The sequence below is a fragment of the Schistocerca americana genome, unplaced genomic scaffold (genome assembly GCF_021461395.2).
Source record: "Schistocerca americana isolate TAMUIC-IGC-003095 unplaced genomic scaffold, iqSchAmer2.1 HiC_scaffold_124, whole genome shotgun sequence".
NCBI lineage: Eukaryota > Metazoa > Arthropoda > Insecta > Orthoptera > Acrididae > Schistocerca > Schistocerca americana.
The window spans coordinates 202,501-210,000 of NW_025725308.1; the positions used below are offsets into that span (position 1 = coordinate 202,501).

General features: G+C 51.6%; 1 non-coding gene across 1 annotated transcript in view; it reads left to right on the forward strand.

Annotated features, from left to right (window-relative positions):
• Positions 1–5,801: 5,801 nt before the first annotated feature.
• LOC124563755 overlaps positions 5,802–7,500 on the forward strand; it is a 1,942-nt gene continuing 243 nt past the window's right edge. The window contains exon 1 of the ribosomal RNA XR_006970304.1: positions 5,802–7,500. This exon is cut by the window's right edge and continues 243 nt beyond it. This is a non-coding gene — a ribosomal RNA (small subunit ribosomal RNA).

Consider the following 7,500-nt stretch of genomic DNA (forward strand, 5'->3'; position numbering starts at 1 on the left):
CCCGTTCGTGCCCCACCCCAACCGCCCAACCCGCAACTCCAGCGGATGAACGGCGGACTTTGCTCGCACGCGCAATGTGCAATCCACCCCTATAACGTGCGTTTCATGAAGAGTTATGTCCAATATGCGACATTCCCGCTGTCCCTATACATGAGCTGCGAGCTGTACCACTTACGAGCTACAGACGCGATCGCGTTGCTCTCTGTACGAATGCAGATGCTCAGCGGTCAGCTAGGAGGCGCTCCATCCATGTCGGTACCGGTGAGCGTTGCACTCGCAGTCGCAAAAACGTACGGCAAGTATATTACTCGGAAGAGTCAATGACAGCCCAAGCCCCCCTGCGTGGGAAGAGTCTTTCTAGGCCATGACCCACCGGAAGGGCGCAGCGTCCCCCACCCCAGACATGTGACGTCACACTATCGGTATTGACGACTAGACTGATTCCTTATAATCATTTGCCATACACCGGTGGAAGCTGCCGAGACGAGTAACTACATGGCGGCCTCGCCGTGTCACTAATGTACAGAGATACAACAGTTTCGACTGGAACCGGATGAAACGTATACACGGCGCTGATTAGTAATAGATAGAGCCATCAAAATACAGATAATGTATACAACTGTCCGTATACATGCTGAAAGACTCTGCTCACAATCACAACCACACGTCAGCCAGACACTCTTATCACGCACTACTCTCTGCCTGTAACAGGCACAGAGACAATATGTAAGCACCAGCATGGAACAACACCCAGTGCATCCTCTCCGCCACATTAGACTATCCACACTATCATAACCAGACCGGGAGGTCCACTCACAAAACAGAATTTCCCACCCTTCCGACAACACCATTGCTCAGCTAAGCCACCAAACACCCACACATGTCCTACACAGGGGTACACCCAACATCACAATACTGCCTCCTGTCACAGCACACAAACAATGGCAGGAATGAAAGACACTGGTCTGCCACAAGCATGGAATCAGAGCGCCGCCTGTTATGAGCCAAAGGTGCACCCTGACGTGGCAAATCAGATGATGCCGCAGTCATTTACTTACGATAATCACAATCAACAAACCGGCCCCCCCCCCCCCAAAACACCTTTCCTTACAACAATGTGTACCTTAACCTAACCCGTATTGTGCCTTAACCTAACCCCGTATTGTGCCTTAACCTAACCCGTATTGTGCCTTAACCCTAACCCGTATTGTCCCTTAACCTAACCCGTATTGAGCCTTAACCTAACCCGTATTGTGCCTTAACCTAACCCGTATTGTGCCTTAACCTAACCCGTATTGTGCCTTAACCTAACCCGTTATTGTGCCTTAACCTAACCCACGTTGTGCCTTAACCTAACCCACGTTGTGCCTTAACCTAACCCACGTTGTGCCTTAACCTAACCCACGTTGTGCCTTAACCTAACCCACGTTGTGCCTTAACCTAACCCACGTTGTGCCTTAACCTAACCCACGTTGTGCCTTAACCTAACCCGTATTGTGCCTTAACCTAACCCGTATTGTGCCTTAACCTAACCCGTATTGTGCCTTAACCTAACCCGTATTGTGCCTTAACCCTAACCCGTATTGTGCCTTAACCTAACCCGTATTGTGCCTTAACCTAACCCGTATTGTGCCTTAACCTAACCCGTATTGTGCCTTAACCTAACCCGTATTGTGCCTTAACCTAACCCACGTTGTGCCTTAACCTAACCCACGTTGTGCCTTAACCTAACCCACGTTGTGCCTTAACCTAACCCACGTTGTGCCTTAACCTAACCCACGTTGTGCCTTAACCTAACCCACGTTGCTGCCTTAACCTAACCCACGTTGTGCCTTAACCTAACCCACGTTGTGCCTTAACCTAACCCACGTTGTGCCTTAACCTAACCCATATTGTGCCTTAACCTAACCCATATTGTGCCTTAAACCTAACCCATATTGTGCCTTAACCTAACCCATATTGTGCCTTAACCTAACCCATATTGTGCCTTAACCTAACCCATATTGTGCCTTAACCTATCCCATATTGTGCCTTAACCTAACCCATATTGTGCCTTAACCTAACCCCTATTGTGCCTTAACCTAACCCATATTGTGCCTTAACCTAACCCATATTGTGCCTTAACCTAACCCATATTGTGCCTTAACCTAACCCATATGTGCCTTAACCTAACCCATATTGTGCCTTAACCTAACCCATATTGTGCCTTAACCTAACCGTATTGTGCCTTAACCTAACCCGTATTGTGCCTTAACCTAACCCGTATTGTACCTTAACCTAACCCGTATTGTGCCTTAACCTAACCCGTATTGTGCCTTAACCTAACCCGTATTGTGCCTTAACCTAACCCGTATTGTGCCTTAACCTAACCCGTATTGTGCCTTAACCTAACCCGTATTGTGCCTTAACCTAACCCGTATTGTGCCTTAACCTAACCCGTCTTGTGCCTTAACCTAACCCGTATTGTGCCTTAACCTAACCCGTATTGTGCCTTAACCTAACCCGTATTGTGCCTTAACCTAACCCGTATTGTGCCTTAACCTAACCCGTATTGTGCCTTAACCTAACCCACGTTGTGCCTTAACCTAACCACGTTGTGCCTTAACCTAACCCACGTTGTGCATTAACCTAACCCACGTTGTGCCTTAACCTAACCCACGTTGTGCCTTAACCTAACCCACGTTGTGCCTTAACCTAACCCACGTTGTGCCTTAACCTAACCACGTTGAGCCTTAACCTAACCCACGTTGTGCCTTAACCTAACCCACGTTGTGCCTTAACCTAACCCATATGGTGCCTTAACCTAACCCATATTGTGCCTTAACCTAACCCATATTGTGCCTTAACCTAACCCATATTGTGCCTTAACCTAACCCATATTGTGCCTTAACCTAACCCATATTGTGCCTTAACCTAACCCATATTGTGCCTTAACCTAACCCATATTGTGCCTTAACCTAACCCATATTGTGCCTTAACCTAACCCATATTGTGCCTTAACCTAACCCATATGTGCCTTAACCTAACCCATATTGTGCCTTAACCTAACCCATATTGTGCCTTAACCTAACCCATATTGTGCCTTAACCTAACCATATTGTGCCTTAACCTAACCCATATTGTGCCTTAACCTAACCCATATTGTGCCTTAACCTAACCCATATTGTGCCTTAACCGTAACCCCATATTGTGCCTTAACCTAACCCATATTGTGCCTTAACCTAACCATATTGTGCCTTAACCTAACCCATATTGTGCCTTAACCTAACCCATATTGTGCCTTAACCTAACCCATATTGTGCCTTAACCTAACCCATATTGTGCCTTAACCTAACCCATATTGTGCCTTAACCTAACCCATATTGTGCCTTAGACCTAACCCATATTGTGCCTTAACCTAACCCATATTGTGCCTTAACCTAACCTAATATTGCGCCTTAACCTAACCCATGTTGCGCCTTAACCTAACCTATGTTGCGCCTTAACCTAACCTATGTTGCGCCTTAACCTAACCTACGTTGCGCCTTAACCTAACCTATATTGCGCCTTAACCTAACCTATATTGCGCCTTAACCTAACCTATATGCGCCTTAACCTAACCTATATTGCGCCTTAACCTAACCTATATTGCGCCTTAACCTAACCTATATTGCGCCTTAACCTAACCCACGTTGCGCCTTAACCTAACCCACGTTGCGCCTTAACCTAACCCACGTTGCGCCTTAACCCAACCCACGTTGCGCCTTAACCCAACCCACGTTGCGCCTTAACCCAACCCACGTTGGGCCTAACCCAACCCACGTTGCGCCTTAACCCAACCCACGTTGGGCCTTAACCCAACACACGTTGGGCCTTAACCCAACACAACGTTGGGCCTTAACCCAACACACGTTGGGCCTTAACCCAACACACGTTGGGCCTTAACCCAACACACGTTGGGCCTTAACCCAACACACGTTGGGCCTTAACCCAACACACGTTGGGCCTTAACCCAACACACGTTGGGCCTTAAACCCAACACACGTTGGGCCTTAACCCAACACACGTTGGGCCTTAACCCAACACACGTTGGGCCTTAACCCAACACACGTTGGGCCTTAACCCGCTCTGTAATTGTCATACGACGCGTTAAATTAGTGTAGTGTTGCCTAACTGCAACCCCCGCAATATAGTTTGCTACTCGCACTGCCTGGTCCCCAGTGTATCGCTTCATGTTAAACACCTTGCAGCGATACACTGTAATGTGGATGGCAGCAGGACGTACATGCTCAATGCCCTTCGCAGTTGTTCATTGGCATTCGCATGGCGAAGCACTTAGCCTACGCTGTGGTACGGCCTGTGTCAACTGTCCGCTGATGTTGTACGTCCAAATCACACACTGTACTGCACATTGGTCCCTCATGTACTGAATGATACATCGTGGTACATGTGACCGTACAACGACTGCGCCAACAACGGCGAACCATGCGGTCCAACTGTTGTGCACTCAGCTATGTGTCGTCTCCCTATAAGAGCCGGATTGCAGTGTGGTATGCCCTGGATGGCGATCAGCATGAGCCGTCTGTTGATGTAGTGGGCGCGTGTTGTCAGACGTAGTCGTCTCTTCTCACACACCGTGACAGCATGGTGCACTGCGTTCCACATCTGCGACATGCGACAGAGGCGGTTGACAGTCGTTCGCCGCAATGGACATCGCATACGTACGGGGGCCACCTTCCACGTGTTCGCGAAGCGTGCACATGTTGTTGCGTGTATGTGGGCAGACATAGTGGTGTCGTGACACCTGACACAGGCATGCAACAATAGTTGAATTTGCAAATGGCGATGGACGTCTACGTTTGCTGGTGACGTTACGCAAATGAACAACTGGTAAACCGTTGTGGTGCGGTTGTTCTCGCTAGAGGTGAATCAGTGATGGCGACGATCGGTTGAGCTACCAACCGGTTGTTTCAGCGATACCCACCATGCCCACGAACGTGAATGGCATGTGGGTGTGAAGCGATACGCGGCGGTGGCTGGGTGGGACCCGTCCCCGGCCGGTGAGGGGGGGCCTCCCGGCGTGCTGGCCGCGCGGTGCGTGGGGCGCACGCGCTACAGCCGGCTGGTGGGGGCGGCCAGTGGCAGGCGCGCCGGCCGACGGAGGCGGCAGGCGGCGCAGCTGCGCGCCGGCGCACCCTGCACGCGGCGCCGTGCGGCCAAAGTAGGTCCTCGCGGGCCCGGTGCGAAGCGCGGGTGGACATCTGCAGTGTGCTGGTCCGATTGAGGACTGTGTGCGCTGAGGATGCGCCGCCGCCCGGCGCTCGGCGCCGCGACGCCGTCTGCTGCTCGGTCGCCTCTGCGGTTCTCGCAGGTGGTTTGTATCGCAGCTGTGCGGACGTGTTGGCGCGTGCGCTGTGCTGGGAGAGTTCGCTTCGGCACCCAAGTGGGGCTTTTGTCCTTCTGTGGCGCTGGCGTTGGAGCTGCCGGCCACCGTAGGTGGCGCGTGTTGTCTCCCGCCGGCAATGCCACGACAGCACGCTCCCGGGCCTCTGTCGGCAGCGGCAAGCTCAGTTGGGAGCACGGGTGGTCGCACCTAAAGCGTCTACTCGCCAAACTCCGGGCGATTGCGCCTCTCTCGAACCCGACCAAGTACTTAGGACGGCGCTGCGCGCCGCCGGACCTGAGAGGGTTTCGAGGTGTATCGTGCAGGGGAGCTCAGCCTCCTCCTGTTTGCAGAATAATTGAGCGGACGCTTGCGTGTTCGCGCGGGCCCCCGGGACACACTCCCGGGCGGCCGGCTGCTCAGCTCTAGTTGACGCAGCTCCCTGGTTGATCCTGCCAGTAGTCATATGCTTGTCTCAAAGATTAAGCCATGCATGTCTCAGTACAAGCCGCATTAAGGTGAAACCGCGAATGGCTCATTAAATCAGTTATGGTTCCTTAGATCGTACCCCACGTTACTTGGATAACTGTGGTAAATTCTAGAGCTAATACATGCAAACAGAGTCCCGACCAGAGATGGAAGGGACGCTTTTTATTAGATCAAAACCAATCGGTCGGCTCGTCCGGTCCGTTTGCCTTGGTGACTCTGAATAACTTTGGCTGATCGCACGTCCTCGTACCGGCGACGCATCTTTCAAATGTCTGCCTTATCAACTGTCGATGGTAGGTTCTGCGCCTACCATGGTTGTAACGGGTAACGGGGAATCAGGGTTCGATTCCGGAGAGGGAGCCTGAGAAACGGCTACCACATCCAAGGAAGGCAGCAGGCGCGCAAATTACCCACTCCTGGCACGGGGAGGTAGTGACGAAAAATAACGATACGGGACTCATCCGAGGCCCCGTAATCGGAATGAGTACACTTTAAAATCCTTTAACGAGTATCTATTGGAGGGGCAAGTCTGGTGCCAGCAGCCGCGGTAATTCCAGCTCCAATAGCGTATATTAAAGTGATGCGGTTAAAAAGCTCGTAGTTGGGATTTGTGTCCCACGCTGTTGGTTTCACCGCCCGTCGGTGTTTAACTGGCATGTATCGTGGGACGTCCTGCCGGTGGGGGCGAGCTGAAGGCGTGCGACGCGCCTCGTGCGTGCTCGTGCGTCCCGAGGCGGACCCCGTTGCAATCCTACCAGGGTGCTCTTGAGTGAGTGTCTCGGTGGGCCGGCACGTTTACTTTGAACAAATTAGAGTGCTTAAAGCAGGCAAGCCCGCCTGAATACTGTGTGCATGGAATAATGGAATAGGACCTCGGTTCTATTTTGTTGGTTTTCGGAACCCGAGGTAATGATTAATAGGGAGGAACCCGAGGTAATGATTAATAGGGACAGGCGGGGGCATTCGTATTGCGACGTTAGAGGTGAAATTCTTGGATCGTCGCAAGACGAACAGAAGCGAAAGCATTTGCCAAGTATGTTTTCATTAATCAAGAACGAAAGTTAGAGGTTCGAAGGCGATCAGATACCGCCCTAGTTCTAACCATAAACGATGCCAGCCAGCGATCCGCCGCAGTTCCTCCGATGACTCGGCGGGCAGCCTCCGGGAAACCAAAGCTTTTGGGTTCCGGGGGAAGTATGGTTGCAAAGCTGAAACTTAAAGGAATTGACGGAAGGGCACCACCAGGAGTGGAGCCTGCGGCTTAATTTGACTCAACACGGGAAACCTCACCAGGCCCGGACACCGGAAGGATTGACAGATTGATAGCTCTTTCTTGATTCGGTGGGTGGTGGTGCATGGCCGTTCTTAGTTGGTGGAGCGATTTGTCTGGTTAATTCCGATAACGAACGAGACTCTAGCCTGCTAACTAGTCGCGTGACATCCTTCGTGCTGTCAGCGATTACTTTTCTTCTTAGAGGGACAGGCGGCTTCTAGCCGCACGAGATTGAGCAATAACAGGTCTGTGATGCCCTTAGATGTTCTGGGCCGCACGCGCGCTACACTGAAGGAATCAGCGTGTCTTCCTAGGCCGAAAGGTCGGGGTAACCCGCTGAACCTCCTTCGTGCTAGGGATTGGGGCTTGCAATTGT